We start from the raw sequence: 18,791 nt of genomic DNA, 5'->3' as shown, positions 1-18,791 counted from the left end.
TTAGGTAAGTTACTTTTATCATCTCGTACATGAAAAGAAATAAGATGGTTCCATATTTAAATATCCCACAGGTTTCACGGTTATTGTGGACAGGATGAAAATATTGGAATACAGCAGTAATTAGTTGAAATACAAATAAAGCATTAATGGATGAACACAGTGCAATAATTATGGAACCTGTCACAGTGTGTAACTCTTTCACAATTATGTGTACGAAAGTGTTAATGCTGCTTGATAAGATAATGATAAAGCCAGCAATAGCAAGAAATATAAACCCAACAGTGTCACGATCACTGGAAGTGCACTCAGTGCCATTATTGGGAGCTATCAACAAGTTAGTAGTGTTAGTAGCCATTATCCAATCTCCAGTATTGTTAAATATACTCAGTATCATGTTGGAGTGGTTTATTCTTATAGAACAGTTGTTCACAAAACAATATTGAGACCTTGTTATCATTACAGTATCATTATTATCCTCAACACTCACTGGGGGGCAAACCCCCCCATTTACTATTAGTACAAATCCAGCAATAGTTGATACAATTAATACTGCTCTTTCAGCAAGCCTCACCATCTCTTTAGCAACTCAACTCTGTCCTGTCTACCCTATCAGCTGACTGAAATATATAGTAGGACTGTGCGTGGTAATTTACTTACCATAACTTGGCTTCATGTGGGAGACAGTCTGTACATACAAATAAGGTCAGCCTTAGTTGCTGAAACGTCACTTTAGAATGATAATCATGAACTCATAGTAGACATTCTCATCATTCTACTTGTACACATATTGAACTGGACTAGCTGGATTGACTGGAACTCAGTTTGCCATTTCAAGGCATGGAAATGATGCAGCTCTTAAAAAAACATATTTGAAATCTGTATAAATTATTTGCTAAATTCTGAGTACTTGAATGATGCAGATGACTAAAATGTATTTTAGATTTTACAGCACAATAAATTATGATGTAAAAGGGAGTGAATTATGCAGTACAGTACAGTATTAAATGTGCTGCATGAGGGCCTGGCAACAATTTAGTTCTGCCAGCCTTACAAGAAACATAACGATTACATGTTGAAGGTCACAAGTTGGTTTAGTGATTGATGTAACTGAATAAGGGGATTCAGGGAATTGTTGGGAGGTATATGAAAAGAGCATATATACACACCGATTGCCTTCCTTTGAAATTAATTTTTGCCAAGACAAACTCTGCCTCCACTTTAAATTAGATTGCTACATATCTCTAATAGACAGAAAAACACCACCTCAACCAATTGATCTATCTTTCCTGAAATACTTCTGAAGAAGGGAATGATTGGTCAATGTGTGATTCACAACCAATTATGATACTGGCATTGTGTTACTCTATAAGTTCCAATAATCTTCCTTGTTTAGATACTCATGATTGTCACTTATCCCTGTACATCTCTGGACCAATGTACTCCACTTAGAAAGCATTATGATTTATATATTGTGCATAATTAAACCATTCTACATCAAATTTAATCCCGAAACATATGAAATAGCTCTAGTTTCTGGGGGGCTGAGCTTCTGGGGGGCTGTACGTGCTCCCCAGTCTACTATCCTGGTGCACCCCCTTTCCAAACCCTTGATCTGCCCCTAATCTTGTCACAGCCACTTTCAAAAATTTCCTGGGAGAGTATGCTCTCAGAATCCCTAGTTGGTGAGAATACCCCTTCAGCCTTCCCCTCCATTGGAACTTTACTACGCAAGTCTTCTCTTCACTTTTCATCGTTTTGGGCAATCATGACAGCGTAAAGTACAAAATGCATACTTCAAATACAATTGTGCAAATTTTGTTTAGTTCAATTGTGTGTAACTATTGTACATGTCTTGTATCTCCCCTCTTCCTCCTCCCTCAGCCAGGTTTGACTAGATGAAGAAAATAGGTTCTTTTTGCCACTGGAAAGCATGTGTGTGTGTGTATGTGTGAGGCAGCATTACCAAGTGGCTAGAGCATTGGCTAGGTAATCAAAAGGTCCTAGGATTGATACCTGGTTATGCCTAGTTGCTGTTATTATTTTCTTGAGCAAGAAACTTTGCTCACATTGCTCCAGTCTACCCAGTTGGAGACCTGGTGACCTGGGGTCAACTGAGGACTCTGAAGCAGCCCACCTCAATGAGTACCTGGTGTTAACTGCATGGGGATGCAAATGTCAACTGTTCATATCTCACACAGCAGGTGAAGGTCCATGAAGGTGGAACTTTGGATGCCCGTACTTTTACCTCCTGTGGATTACTAGTCCTGCCCCAGGAGGATTTTCCTGCACTGACTCATAGCACCTGAGTAGCACACAGGTGTTGGTTCACTGGGTAAGCATGACTGTGCTATATATAGCACAGTAGCCAAAGGTTTTGCTTTGTGCGTGTGTGTGTGCGTGCGTGCGTGCATGCATGCGTGTGTGTGAGTGCATGTGTGTGTGTGTGTGTGTGTGTGTGTGTGTGTGTGTGTGTGTGTGTGTGTGTGTGTGTGTGTGTGTGTGTGTGTGTGTGTGTGTGTGTGTGTGTGTGTGTGTGTGTGAGTGCGTTGTGCATGCAGTCAGTAAACTCTCATTACAGTCTATTTCAGGTGATTAAAGTGTACTATTATTGTATCTGTCATCAAGACATTTAGAGCAGTGTGTCGTGCTGCCATATGTCATGCATATAACGCAAGAAGTAGGCATGCCACACCAGCGTGTTATTAACAGGAAGAAACATAATATGATTTTCTTTATGAAGCAAAGCAGTTTTTGTTTTTAATTGATGTACAAACAAATTGTTCTCACTCACTGTACAGTATGATGATAGTGTAGAGATCACTAAGTCTCAGTATTGTGTTGTGAATGAGTGTACTATCAGAATAAATGACTCCAATGTGTTACTGAATATCATCGACAATACTGGATATTGGATAACACTACTAACTTGTTCATAACTCTCAATAATGGTAAGTCTCCTCTTGACCATAATGTAGTTATGTTGTCATTGTCTGTTTAATCATTATCTCATCCAGCAGCATTAATATTAGTCACTATCCCACTAGGGACATCAGTAGATCTGTATAATATCAAAAAATGGAGTCATCTTATTTCCGTTTCTCTATACTTAAGTTTACAAAAGTGACCCACCTAACTTAGGTGATTTTACAAGGTGGTAATCTCTGTTACATAATTATATCTGGTGCTATTTTCTTATAGTTCTGATTAAATATTCTACATTATACAACCACTCAGTCCAGCTCACAATTGTGGCTGCTGTCACTATTTTTTGTACATCAGGTCTGGCTGGATAAAGGAACATAAATAGTTTTGGACTAATTGACATTATAATGTGACTGTTCTATTAGAGTAGTTGGCTGTTCACTAGAATCCTCAACCTTTTATGACAAGTGTAATAGAGTGGTGCTGGCCTGGCCCCCATTTTCCATACCTTTCATGGCATGCAAATCAATTCACCGTTTAAGATATATTTGAATTGATGTGAGTCAGTGTATAATTAATTAACCATCTCTTGCTCATTTTAGATCAGCAGCAGTTACAATTCACTTGGATATACAGTGGAACCTCTCTTAACAAATTCCCCAAATTAAGGACACAATAGAAAAAACCTCCATAATAAAGACAAAAGTTTTGGTCCTGGTCAATGCATTTTTTTTGCCTCTGAAAAGGAAAACCTGTATACTACAGCAAAAAGTGGCCAAATATTCTGGGTTTCAAAATGTCTGTAATAGAGAGGTTCCCCTGTATATACCAACTGCATGTAGTTACAGGTGACTGACTATTAGTCTTGCATGGATTTTCTTTGTGTTGCATGGGGTACCCCAAAACAAAAAATAAATGATCTACCATACAAGACCAACCAGAGGATACAAATAACACTTTGTTAGGACTGCACACATTCTTTACAGGAATATTTAAGTGGTATAATGGTCAGGAGCTCACTGCCACATAACCACATGATCTTAATGTACCATTACAAAAGTTACAATAGACAAATGTTGTATACTATTAATGAAATTAAAATAACACATACTCTCAATTAAGTTTTTTATGATGTAACTGTAGAAATAAATGTTGATCTAGACCGTTGTGTCTCCACTTCTCTTTCAGAGTGTGTAATGGAGTATGATCTTGTTTTGACAAAAGCTCTACACAACTTTCTCCTTACTTTCTTATAAGTCATAAACACTATCAGTAAAGTAACTTGTTCCACACACGTAGCAACACTTGCAGCTATTATAGTAGCTTCACCCTCAACACCAGCAAGTAACAGTACTATTGTTAGAATAACATTCAATCCAATGGTTGACATTAGAATAATGGACACACGAGCATCACCTAATCCTTTACCACAGCAGTTTTTGGTCACTAACGCATAAAAAGTTATTGAAATTACAAAAATGATAACTTGCAACAAAGTCATTATGCCAATTAACGCTAGAAGAATTATCCTAGAAGTAGAAGCATTGTTGAAAAAATCATCACAGTATCCATCAGGTGCTGTAGAAAGAGCACTCTTGTCTCCAGTCAAATCCACAACAATCAACAGCGTTGTAGAAAGAAATGTACCAACTAGTATTATTACTGTATAGAGATACAACAAACTTCTGTTCTTTAATGCCTTCAGTACTACCCTATAAGACCTATACATTAAGTAACCAAAGTGCATTAGGTAAGTTACTTTTATCATCTCGTACATGAAAAGAAATAAGATGGTTCCATATTTAAATGCCCCACAGGTTTCACGGTTATTGTGGACAGGATGAAAATATTGGAATATAGCAGTAATTAGTTGAAATACAAATAAAGCATTAATGGATGAACACAGTGCAATAATTATGGCACCTGTCACAGTGTGTAACTCTTTCACAATTATGTGTACGAAAGTGTTAATGCTGCTTGATAAGATAATGATGAAGCCAGCAATAGCAAGAAATATAAACCCAACAGTGTCACGATCACTGGAAGTGCACTCAGTGCCATTATTGGGAGCTATCAACAAGTTAGTAGTGTTAGTAGCCATTATCCAATCTCCAGTATTGTTAAATATACTCAGTATCATGTTGGAGTGGTTTATTCTTATAGAACAGTTGTTCACAAAACAATATTGAGACCTTGTTATCATTACAGTATCATTATTATCCTCAACACTCACTGGGGGGCAAACCCCCCCATTTACTATTAGTACAAGTCCAGCAATAGTTGATACAATTAATACTGCTCTTTCAGCAAGCTTCACCATCTCTTTAGCAACTCAACTCTGTGTGTCTACTACTATCAACTGACTATAATAGTGGGACTGTACTGTGATAGTTTACTTACCATAACTGGCTTCATGTGGGAGACATTATCTGTGCATACAAATAAGGTCAACTATAATTGCTGAAAAGTCACTTTAGGTTTAAACTAGACATTCTCATCATTTCACTGGAACACATGATGAAGTAAGCTACTGGATTGACTGGAACTCAGTTTGCCATTTCAAGGCATGGAATCATCATTCAAATGATGCAGCTCTTATAAAATACTATATAATTATTTGGTTGCTTTAGGGCTAAAGGTTTCTGAGTGTTTGATGCAGATGACCTTGTTCATTTCAAAATTTATTTTTGACTTTAGGACAGACTAAAATGTGCAGTGCAGTACAAAAGTGAAATGCGTTGAGGGCCTGCCAGCTTTACAAGAAATAAATTAGTTAATGTTTAAAAGAACTGTTTTGGCAAACACTCAATTATCACATATGTACAGTAGCTGTTAAGTAGTCAGCTAACATTATCAGAATTGGCAAACACTAGTGCATTGTTTCATTACTATTGAATCTATACAGTTATGACATATCCAACTATAGGTAGTGTATAGCTTGCTGTGGTCAGCAATAGTATGGCTTCTTATTTAACACATAGGCATGCACACTTGTGCAGCTATGCGATCACAATAAGTCAAATATGCAGTGGTACACAACAACATTGTTGCTCTGGTATGAACTTAATATTCTGTGGTTAAATGATATAGGGTTTCCAAATGAACGTGTTAACATGAATAGATTGGATACTTATTAACACACATTAACACATTGGTTACCCTTGCAGAGACCAATAGCAAAGTGAACCTACAAGAAGCAAATTTGCTTAAAAGTGGGTGTTATCATTGTAATAATATGCATTTAAAAATAGGTCATGGACATGAAGTAAGACATAGGAAGGAAGTTATGTAGTTTTTATTTCCCAAAAAGTACTCACATTTTGCTCTATAGCCCTGTGGATAAGATGAACAAAATGGCATAAATTATTTCAGTTATTTAAAAAGTACTTTTACTGGTTTCTATTGACTTCATATTTTTCAGTTGACTTATACTTCTTACACATTAACTTCTAAGGTTTCTTTTGTGGTTGGGAAGCTTCCTAACGTGGTGTTTAGGTGTGTGTTCTATTTGATTTTAGCAAAAACCATAAGTGATCTCTATTATGAACCACTACAATGGTTCATCATGTAAACAAACAACAAACAAACAAACAAGTAAACAAATATTTTGTGATGAGAGTTAATTTTACAACTGATGGTTAAAATGACCATGATGGTAAGGTTATTTCAAACACTTAACTAGAGGTTGAAGAGACTATGGGACATCATATGTGGGTAATATGGCTATATCTTAAATAAACAAGTACATCCTTGGGTCATTACCATACCAAAAAATCAGTAGCTTGAATCGTTTAGCAATGAAATTTATAACGTCAGAAATGCTGTAGTGCTAACATCTGGATGAGTGAGACCTTCCAATGAAGATAATTATTATAAGGGATAAGAAGTAGCTATAATTGTACTTCTTGATTGGGCTGTGGATGCATGGATAGCAGTGAAAGGCTTGGAGCTCTAGATCTATATATATATCTGTTACATTAAAATTTGGTGATGCAAGCAGTGCAAGACTACATGTTATCTCTTGCTATGCTTCTACAGTAGCTGCAAGCAGAGAGGAGAAGAAACTTACATTTTACTGGGGGGACTTTAATGCACGTGTCGGGTGTAGAAAACAGAATGCTGATCAGTGGAGTAGTGTGAGAGAACCACATGGTTATGGTGAAATGAATGTTGCAGGAAGAGAATTCAGTAGTGTTATCATTTTTAGCACTAACTGAAGTGACAATTTGCAAAACATCGTTTATTAAAACTGAAAAACATTCATAAAACAACTTGGCAACATCCCAAGTCAAAACAGTAGCACTGTATAGATTATATAATTATGAAGTAAAAGGATCAAAGTATGTGTTACTGTTTAGATGTAAGTGTGAAGAGAAGTGCAGAGCCGTGTGCAATACTGACCACATGTGCAACTTTGAAGAGTGGATGGAAAATTCCAACCATGCAGTTATGGAAGATGTTGGCCCAACCACCAAGCACGGAAGAGATGGTTGTAGCACTGAAGTTAGTGAGAAATGGCGGGCACCCGAGAGCTCTAACATTTTCCCTGAAATGGTGAAGGCTGGTACCAATAATATGGACTTTATGATGTTGAAGGAGATAATGGTGGGACGAGAGGAACTTAAGGAGTGGGTTGATGCAATCCTTATTCTGATACCTAAGAAGGGTAACCTGACAAGCTGTGATAATTAGCACGGTGTTGCTCTGTTAGAGGTTGTGGTAAAAGTGGTGGCCAGGGTAGGTTACAGAGATTAGCTGATGGACAGTTACCAGAATCCCAGTGTGGTATTAGAAGAGGAAGAGGCTGTACTGACATGACATTCACTTTTAGGCAACTTATGGAGAAAGCAATTGAACATCGTACAAAGCAATTTTTGGTTTTGTAGACTTAATTGATCAAAAATAAATAGGAAAGGAATTTAATATAGTGACAAAGTAATAAACATATGTACTCACAAAAAGGTATTGAGATTGTTTAAAATACAAAATTTCTAAGAGGCTTTAGATGCCATGTGTTTATGCACATAGTAAGCACACAGGCCTTTACGCTAAATAGTGTACTGCTAGCATGTGTTTGCTTAGATATAACATAACTAATGTTACTGAAGGGATTGGTTACACTATTATATTTTGATGATTTTTGATTCTGCAATCCAAATGAGGACATTTGCATGAAGATCGTGTGCATAGTTGTTAAGGTTACGGAATAGTTTAAAATGCGTGGGCGGAACAAATTACAAAACCTGCTTTAAACCAAGCAGGGATAAATAATTTCAACAACTGTGTTGTGTTAGCAATACAACTAATTGTGCTTGTTTGTTTTTACTACAGAATAACGACTGTTCTTGGGTGTGTGGTCTACAATAGAGCGATGTTTTATAAAAATGCGCCGCCAAAAACCAGACTAACAGATTACTGAATCCCGAGCTGAATCCTTATAATTTCAACACAAGTGGCTAAACAACTAAAATATCTAGGTCCTGTGGAAGCGATATTTTAAGTTACTGGTAGTATAGAGTCTAGACGTTTTATTGAACTTTTAGTAGTTTTTTCAGGTGAAACAAGCTCTTTGAAGGCTTGTATCCGAGTCACTTGGGAGAAACACGCCAAAAACGCTTCCACAGGACCTAACAAATTTAATATACAGTATCACTATACCCCAGAAAAACCAATAGAGCCTACAGCTTTTGCTGTATTTGGCGGCGGAAAAACATGGTAGTGACAGCTGGAGCTGAGCGATGTACGGGCTGGCTTACTTGTGTTACTACAACAAATTGTAGTGTTACACCTGCCTCAAACTACACTGTAGCTACATAAAAACATTAAATATGAAGGGCTCCATCTTCATTTAAAACTTTTCACGCTGCTAGACTGTTTTTATGGGCTTCTCAAAAAGTATCGATAGGCATTCAAAATTTTGAATGATTGCCCGTAACTATACCGTAACCTTAAGATTGTTGTGCGACTTAAATATTAATATGGTTGTAATTGATGCAGGTATGTTGCATCAATATCATCATGTGATATCCATATTCACACTATTCAACAAATGCATACTGAATGTAAAAGTAGCTGTGAGTATCAATTTGCATTCAATTTCAATATATAGTGACAGTGTTCTGTTTGTTATACTTTAAATATGCACAGATCAATTAGGAATGTAGGGTAGAGATTTATATTGTTTTGTAATAAACTTTAACATTCTCCTACATGACATGTATACCCAAACTGAACCCGTACACTGATTCAGTAACTATTATTGACTACATGAATACTTCCATTTAAATAAATCTTACCGGACATACATCTTGAATCAGTTATGGATAAGTGTGATTATGTGTTGCTGATGTTTGTAGTGGCTGTGTTAATGACCACAGCTATTGGAGCATGTGTTCCGGTGAGTGATCTTCAGTTGGATAATCTAACCATTGATGTGTTATTGAATGAGGATCAGTATTGTTTTGTGGACGAGTGTACTATCAGAATAAATGACTCCAATGTGTTACTGAATATCATCAATAATACTGGAGATTGGATAATGGCTACTAACACTACTAACTGGTTTGTAGCTCCTAATAATGGTACTAACTGTAATCAAGAAGTGGTTACCACAGTCTATTTCATCATTATTATTTTAGTACACTGTGTCACTATCATTCCGAGTCTGGCTAACATCATTTTACATCTGATAGTCAAAGAATTGCTTACTGTTTCTGGTAAACTGGTGATAGCACTCTGTGGCACGATAGCAGTTATTTCACTGATTACAATAGTGTTTGGTGTATTTCAGCAACTCCACTTGGTGGATGTAGAGAGCTGCAGTGGATTTATGTATACAACTCTAATGGGGGCGATTGCTTATGAATCCATTAAAGTGAGCATTTTATTTCATTTTGCATACCTCATGTATCAGAGTCATAAAATATCTTCAAATACAAGGAAAGACAAAACATTTCTTTACAGCTATTTCATTTGTGATGCCGGAGTTACTCTAACGTGTTTTCTTGTATTCTTAGTGGTGGACCGAACTGGTGATACCAGTGTATTCTCTGTCACACCTGATGGATTTTGTGACTTTAGGAATCTTTCTCACTTTCACAATTTTCTATCCTACTACATAACCATCATTGTCATTATGTTTATACTGGCAGAGACAGTACTATTTATCACTGGAATAGTTCTCTATTATTTGGTTAACAGAAATTTGTGTATGGCAAAGGGTCAAGGAAACATAAGAGTTATCTTTACTCTATTCTCAACAGTGGGATTAAATGCTGTAATCTATGTGTGCCTTAACCAAGTTAGCCATTCTTCAGGAGTCATAAAATTGGGAACATCAGTGGCTACTTGTGTAGAACAGTTTACATTGTTAATAATCTACTTAACTAGTAATAAAGTGAAAAGTGCATATGATAACATGTTAAAGCATTAATATTACAAGTGACTATCACACAGCTACTTAAATATATGCATTGATGCTGTACTGTAAATTATTCAACAGTTAACAATAGTAGTAGACACTAACTGTCAAGTATAGCTATAGCTCCAACTGATATTTTAGTTTATGCATCACAGTGCACTATAGGTAGTTATAGCTATTTGGCATAAGTCATGCACTTACTGTACTGACAGATGCAACAGTTGCACTACAATTCCATTTACATTTCATCTGTATTTCATGAGTAAAGCAGATAATACCATATTAATATTTGCATGCTAAAATTGTTTACTTAATAGCAAAATAGTTTATTTTGGACTGTACAGCCAGTCATTATTAATGTGTACAGATGGTGGGTGCCATGGGCAGCATATAAAGAATTCATAATTAGTACAACTTTCATCTGGGACCTTCACAATGATATTTTCAGACTGAAAAGAACCCACTCAAAAGTACCAGATAAAAGAAGAACTGCATGCATGTGGTTTCAGCGTATCAATATAGCTATTAATCAGATAACAAAATGATACTTATAGGTATGCATGGTGACAGAAATGACTCTCTATGTGCTGTTTTGCAATGGATCACTGTGGAATTCCATTCAAGTTATCTTTTATGTACTCATGCAGTAAGTCAAGTAGACTTTCCTTCCTATGTGGAGAACTTGTTTTCTTACAGGTGGTATATAATTTACTAAAGTGCCAGGTATGGGGTCTGCCAGCCTAAAAAATAAATTATGATTTTGATCACATGCAGTGGGCAGTGACAAATAGCTACATAATACGGCACATTTTCATACATAGCTATACGATAACTGCTGATACAATTTATGTTGTAAAATACATGATTCTATTATATTTCAAGTCAACTTCACCTATAATGCATGTAATGGTTTTAAATCTTGATTATGTCAGTATAGACACAAAATTTCATGTTACATTTTATTTGCAAGTATATATATATATGCATGCATTCAATTATTCATACTGAAACTAAAAAAACCTATTATGCATGCACAGATGTGCATGTCTGGCTGACACTAAATATAGCTGGTCATTTTCAAGGTGATATTGCAAAGAATTTATCATTATGCATGTAGTCATGAATTCTGAGCTTAGTATAATAGGTATTGCATTTGATCCTATGGATAGGTTGGATCATAATGTTGCTGATGTTTGTAGCAGCTGCGTTAATGACCACAGCTATACTGGAGCCTGTGTATAGTCAAAGATCTACAGTTGGATAATCTTACTAATAAAGAATAATAATAATATGACCTGATCTTGGAAAACCTACCTTTTTGGCACATTAGTCAATTTTAAAGCTTAGATTAGGTACTGGGTGCTCTTCTAACTTGTGTTAAAATTTCAGCTTAATATCTTTAAGCATTCCTGAGATATGGCCATGTCCTGTACATTACAAACTAACTTTTATGGTAATGTATTGAGTTCTGTGAGTGATTAAGGGTGACAAATGGTGACAAATCACTTTGTTAACAATTCCATTCTTACCATCTAAAATACATTTCTGATAGTTTAATGAAGTATTCTTGGTACTTTTCTGCAATTAAATGGCATGTATCATTGTCTAAGACTATAGGTTTTAGCCATTCCAACACCTGAACAAATCACCCAATTTGTAAGTTAATTGTTGTCCCACGCATGTGAAATTACTACATGGTCTGATATAATCATCCGTATCTCCTAGGAAAAAGAAGCTCTGAGTGTGAAACTTCACAGCAAGAAGGTTTAATAGTTGAATGTGCAAAAAAGTTAATTATAAAAAAATTGTTGGAATTTTTTCATTTGAATTTTCCCAAAAAGTTTGCTTGTGCCCAAAAGGTAGATTATGTTATTGAATGAGGATCAATATTGTTTTGTGAATGAGTGTACTATCATCAAATGACTCAAATGTGTTACTGAATATCATCAACAATACTGGAGATTGGATAATGGCTACTAACACTACTAACTTGTTCATTGCTCCTAAAAATGGAACTACTAACTGTACATCAAATAAAGATGTAAAGTTGCCACAGTCTTACAATTATTGCCATTATTGCAATTAAGGTGTAGATTGTCATTGCAAGTGTCACTTTACATTTGCTCACTTATGATGGAGTTGCTGCAACTATTGGTTTAGTAGCGAATCAAAGTTGTAATATCAACACATTCACTGCCACACCAGATCGGTTTTGTGATTTTAATGTACCACTAGTTTTATCAGTTACACTATAATCACAAAAACAGCCAAGCTGTGAAAAAATGGTGCGGCCTTAAAAAGCCTGGATGAAAAAAGTTGTGAAATCAAAGGTGGCAGCCAAGAATAATCATATAATTAATTATTGGAGACATCACTATTTGTCATTGGTCAACAGAAGCATGTGCTCTGAAAATCCATGGACAAGGAAATATGAGTCATCACCGCTTTATTCTCAGCACTATAATAGGGTTAAAATTTGCCATAATTAAACTGCATGTGCTTCAGAAGCCATTGCATGGATTAGGAGTCAGGTCACATTGTTTATAATAATAAATATATATGTCTACCAAGCAATAATAAAGCTTGCAGTACAATACCAGTTGAACAAGAATTGCAGTAGTGGCCTGCATACATGGCATAGTCCATGCATGCAAAACTGTACCAAGGAGTACCACAATGACCAGATTTGTATTAGGAAGCTCCCATACAATCTTTGTCTACTGATAGAAGTCATAAACATGTACATGAATGCACTAATTTATTAGGTATACAAGGCAATGCCCTACATGTAACCATAGGCTATTACGTTTCACATGTACCTTATAGCAAGAAACTTAAATGCATGCCTTTCTATACAAAAGGACATCACTGTATTGCATTATACTAAACAAGTGAATCTGCTGATTGGAAGCAGTGGAAATTGAAAACTGAAACTGAAATTATTCAAAACTTGTGAAAAAGCAAACAGTACTCACCTCTTTACCTTTATGATAAGACCCCTTCATTATAGTGTGACCACATTATTTAGGTTTCAAATATACTTCATGACCACTTCAAGTATATGTGTCTCATGCAGGTAAGGCTAACTTCATATTCTCATTATTTAGTGACCATTTCAAAGCAATTTGTGTCACAAGGTCACCTTTTGAGATTATAATTATTAATTTTTTTGTCTCATAGTCAAGGTACTTTTAATCAAGATACTTATATGAGGCTAACAAAATTATGATTGAGATGTTTACTTGAAGTAGCTACACCATATAGCTAGAGCTTTTTGGGGCCAAACTGTGTACAATGAAGTGGCCTTAGGTTACTATAGCTATATAGCTACCATTATTTTATTATATTATGTTCTTGTATATAGTCAGACTGCATGATTTGGGACATTTAAAACAGAAGACATCCTGTGCATTCAATAATAAAACCAGTCTGGCAATGATAATATATTATATAACCAATCTGGCTATACAAGACCATAAAATAAAATAATGGTAGCTATATAGCTATAGCTAACCTTTTAAAAAAGCTCCATTGTACAAACTTTGGCGCTAGAAAGCTATATAGTTCTAGCTATAAGGTGCCGTAGCTATTTTGAGTTAACATCTCATCAATACTACATCATAATTTTGTAAGTCTCATAGCAATCTTGATAAATCAGGCTACATTATACCACACTAAAGAAAAAAGTATGATCTCAATTAATACATGACCTTGCACACAAATTTATGGAATACACCACAGCTTTTTTGAAATTGCTTTGAAATGGTCACTAAATAATGAGAATATCAGTGAAGTTAACCTCATATACTTGAAATGGTCATGAAGCATATTTGAAATCTAAATAATGTGGTCAATATAATGAGATATAGTCTTATCATAGAGATGGTCTTTGTAAAGAGGTGAGTACTATTAGCTATTTCACTAGTTTTGAACAATTTCAGTTTTCCATTTCCAGTTTCAATTTCCACTGTATCCAATGTCCCATCTGCATGTATATATGTTAAAGCATTGCCGCAAGTGCTATATGAAAAATAAAGCATGAGGCATGCGGCTGAGATGCTAATAAAGCGTGTGGCGAAGCCCAAGTGCTTTATTAGCATCGAGGCAAAGCACCGAGTGCTTTATTTTTCATATATATAGCATGAGCAAGCCCTTAAGGCAATGCTTTAAATGATTTATGGAACTTTCTAGTCATAGCTTGCAGCCATACACTAGGACTCATAACACGCGTTGCATGAGTTATTAGCAGCCTGAATGTACACAAACTAGTTTAACAAAGTAACTCACACATATAGTTCACCACATAGTTTGGCATGCATATAGTAGACGTTCATCGCATATTTTGGTAGGTTTTGGTCACAACACAATCTATTCTATTGTGACACATGGTGAAGTATTCCATGATATACTCTAGGACTTGCCCATTTACATTAACAAACGTAACAACAACATTACCTTTTCCCACCCATCGTCGAAGTATCTATAAAAGCAATCCAGTGGTAGGACTCGTATTGTGATGGACCACTCAGCATGGTGAGTGCTATCAGCTTGCATCAGCTTGGGTGATTAGACATACTGGCATGAGCACTGCTGTGGGCTATTAGCCTTCACTAGAGCACATGGGCAACTGTGCTTTAATGCACACAGAGTGCTTTATTGTACCATTAAAGCACTCTTTGCAGTGCAATAGAGCACTTTTTGCTCTAAAGTGTACTTCATGAAATTTTAAAGTACACTTTTTCCTTTGGTCTTGCCCACGCAAAGTTCTATAAGCATTTATATTTACAATTGTAATAGCTAGTCTAGTCATAACTGTAATGCTTCATTGAAAATATATAGTTAGACAATAGTGGGACGAGAGGAAAGTACCAAAGGAGTGGGTTGATGCAATCCTTATTCTGATACCTAAGAAGGGTAACCTGACAAGCTGTGATAATTAGCACGGCGTTGCTCTGTTAGAGGTTGTGGGAAAAGTGGTGGCCAGGGTAGGTTACAGAGGTTAGCTGATGACAGTTATCAGAATCCCAGTGTGGTATTAGAAGAGGAAGAGGCTGTACTGACATAACATTTTCTGTTAGGAAACTTATGAAGAAAGCAATTGAACATCGTACAAAGCAATTTTTGGTTTTGTAGACTTAATTGATCAAAAATAAATAGGAAAGGAATTTAATATGACAAAGTAATAAACATATGTACTCCCCAAAAGGTATTGAGATTGTTTAAAATACAAAAATTTCTAAGAGGCTTTAGATGCCATGTGTTTATGCACATGGTAAGCACACAGGCCTTTACACCAAATAGTGTACTGTGTTTGCTTAGATATAACCAAGAGTACATAATATATATATTTAGGGTATATATTATGTACTCTTGATATAACATAACTGATGTTACTGAAGTGATTGGTTACACTATTATATTTTGATGATTTTTGATTCTGCAATCCAAATGAGGACAATTGCATGAAGATTGTGTGCATAGTTGTTAAGATTGTTGTGAATAATATATACAGTGTGTATATATATATAAATAAAAGGCTGGATGAACTTAAATATTAATATGGTTGTAATTGATGCAGGTATGTTGCATCAATATCAACATGTGATATCCAATCCATATTCATACTATTCAACAAATGCATACTGAATGTAAAAGTAGCTGTGAGTATCAATTTGCATTCAATTTCAATATATAGTGACAGTGTTCTGTTTGTTATACTTTAAATATGCACAGATCAATTAGGAATGTAGGGCAGAGATTTATATGGTTTTGTAATGAATTTGTGCATGCCTGATAATGGTGTATATTTTAACACACTCCCCTACATGACATATACTCAAACTGAACCCATACACTGATTCAGTATCTATTATTGACTACATGAATACTTCCATTTAATAAATCTTACCAGACATACATCCTGAATCAGTTATGGATAAGTATGATTATGTGTTGCTGATGTTTGTAGTGGCTGTGTTAATGACCACAGCTATCGGAGTATGTGTTCCAGTGAGTGGTCTTCAGTTGGATAATCTAACTATTGATGTGTTATTGAATGAGGATCAGTATTGTTTTGTGGACGAGTGTACTATCAGAATAAATGACTCCAATGTGTTACTGAATATTATTAACAATACTGGAGATTGGATAATGGTTACTAACACTACTAACTGGTTCATTGCTCCAAGTAACGGTACTAACTGTAATCAAGAAGTGGTTACCACAGTTTATTTCATCGTTATTATTGTAGTACACTGTGTCACTATCATTCCGAGTCTGGCCAATATCATTTTACATCTGATAGTCAAAGAATTGCTTACTGTTTCTGGTAAACTGGTGATAGCACTCTGTGGCACAATAGCAGTTGTTTCACTGATAACAATAGTGCTGGGTATATTTCAGCTACTCCACTTGGTGGATGCAGAGAGCTGCAGTGGATTTAAGTATGCAACTGCGATGGTGGCAATTGCTTATGAATCCATTAAAGTGAACTTTTTATTTCATTTTGTATACCTCATGTTTAAGAGTCATAAAATATCCTCAAATACAAGGAAAGACAAAACATTTCTTTACAGCTATTTCATTTGTGATGCCGGAGTTACTCTAACGTGTTTTCTTGTATTCTTAGTGGTGGACCGAACTGGTAATACCAGTGTATTCTCTGTCACACCTGATGGATTTTGTGACTTTAGGAACCTTTTTCACTTTCACAGTTTTCTATCCTACTACATAATCATCATTGTCATTATGTTTATACTGGCAGAGACAGTACTATTTATCACTGGAATAGTTCTCTATTATTTGGTTAACAGAAATTTGTGTATGACAAAGGGTCAAGGAAACATAAGAGTTATCTTTACTCTATTCTCAACAGTGGGATTAAATTCTGTAATCCATGTGTGCCTCAACCAAGTTAGCCATTCTTCAGGAGTCATAAAATTAGGAACATCGGTGGCTACTTGTGTAGAACAGTTTACATTGTTGATAATCTACTTAACTAGTAATAAAGTGAAAAGTGCATATGATAACATGTCAAAGCATTAATATTACAAGTGACTATCACACAGCTACTTATAATATGTATTGATGCTGTACTGTAATTATAGCTAATACATTCAACAGTTTACATTTTTTGTCAATTGCTATATAAATTGAACTTTATATGCTAACTATAGCTCCAACTGATGTTTTAGATTCCTTGGCCTCGTAAGCAAATTATCTACAACTACATACACATATATTGCATGGCTGAAATCAATCTGTTTATGTGACATCACCTATATTTGTACTCTAGAATATAGTATTCCTTGTATTAGATACCAGTAAGCAGTACATGCATGTATCCGTGCACTATAGGTAGTTAGTTATTTAACATAAGTCACCTTTACAAGCAAAATGTCTTTTGTGCTACTGACTACGTTGAATTGTAACAGTTGCACTGCAATTCTAATTACATTTCATCTGTACTTCATGAGTTAAGGTGATACCATATTAACGAGAGTTAATAATACTAACACTTGATATTAATATTTGCTAAAATTGCTTATATATATATATATATATATATATAGTTTATTTTGAGGCTGGCTGGACTGAGGAGTCAGTCATTACAATAAAATTACACATGGTGGCAGCAGAAAGAACTGAAAGAGGTACAACTATCATCTGGACCTTCACCTGAAAAGAACCAACAGTTCAATCTACTCAAAAATACTAGATAAAAAAAGAACTGCATGTGTATGGTTTCAGTGTATCAATACCAATAGCTATTCAGTAACCAGATAGCTAAATGTATTATTGTGATACATAGGTGTGGTGACAGAAATAACTTTCTATGTGCTGTTTGTAAATATTTTGCAATGGATCACTGTATAATAGTGTTTCTGGAATTCCATCCAATTTATCATATTATGTACTCATGCAGGAAGCCAAGCAGACTTTGCTTCCTAAGTAGAGGACTATAGTATGTTCACGTTGAGCTGAATCCTAAACAGCTAAAAGTTAAAAGTGGATTTTTTCTCAACAGAGTTAACAATTCAGCCAACCAGATGATTATTGGTAACAGCAAAGGTGTCAACAACAGACACGTATAGTTTGGTTCCATTACAAGTTCGGGAAAGGGCTGTAATGGACACTGTATTTATATGGCCTCCTCATGGGAAATGTATTGTGAAAATTTTGATGGGCCATACAAACATTTGAACAAAAAATTTTGAAATATTAAATATTTTTAGCGGGTCAAGCAATACTATAAATGAGCCAAATTTCAAGATCATCTGTAATTGCATCCAAGACTTATTAAATGTTTTTGAGGATTCAGCTCAACATGAACATACTAGCTTGTTTTCCTATATACATGTGGTATAATTTACTAAAGTGTTAGTATGGTATAAATGATCTGCCAGCCTAAAGCCAGCTAAGTTATGATTTAGCAAATGCGGACAATTAA

Source organism: Dysidea avara, chromosome 10 (assembly GCF_963678975.1).
Source record: "Dysidea avara chromosome 10, odDysAvar1.4, whole genome shotgun sequence".
Lineage (NCBI taxonomy): Eukaryota > Metazoa > Porifera > Demospongiae > Dictyoceratida > Dysideidae > Dysidea > Dysidea avara.
Note: the sequence above shows the minus strand (reverse complement) of the source record.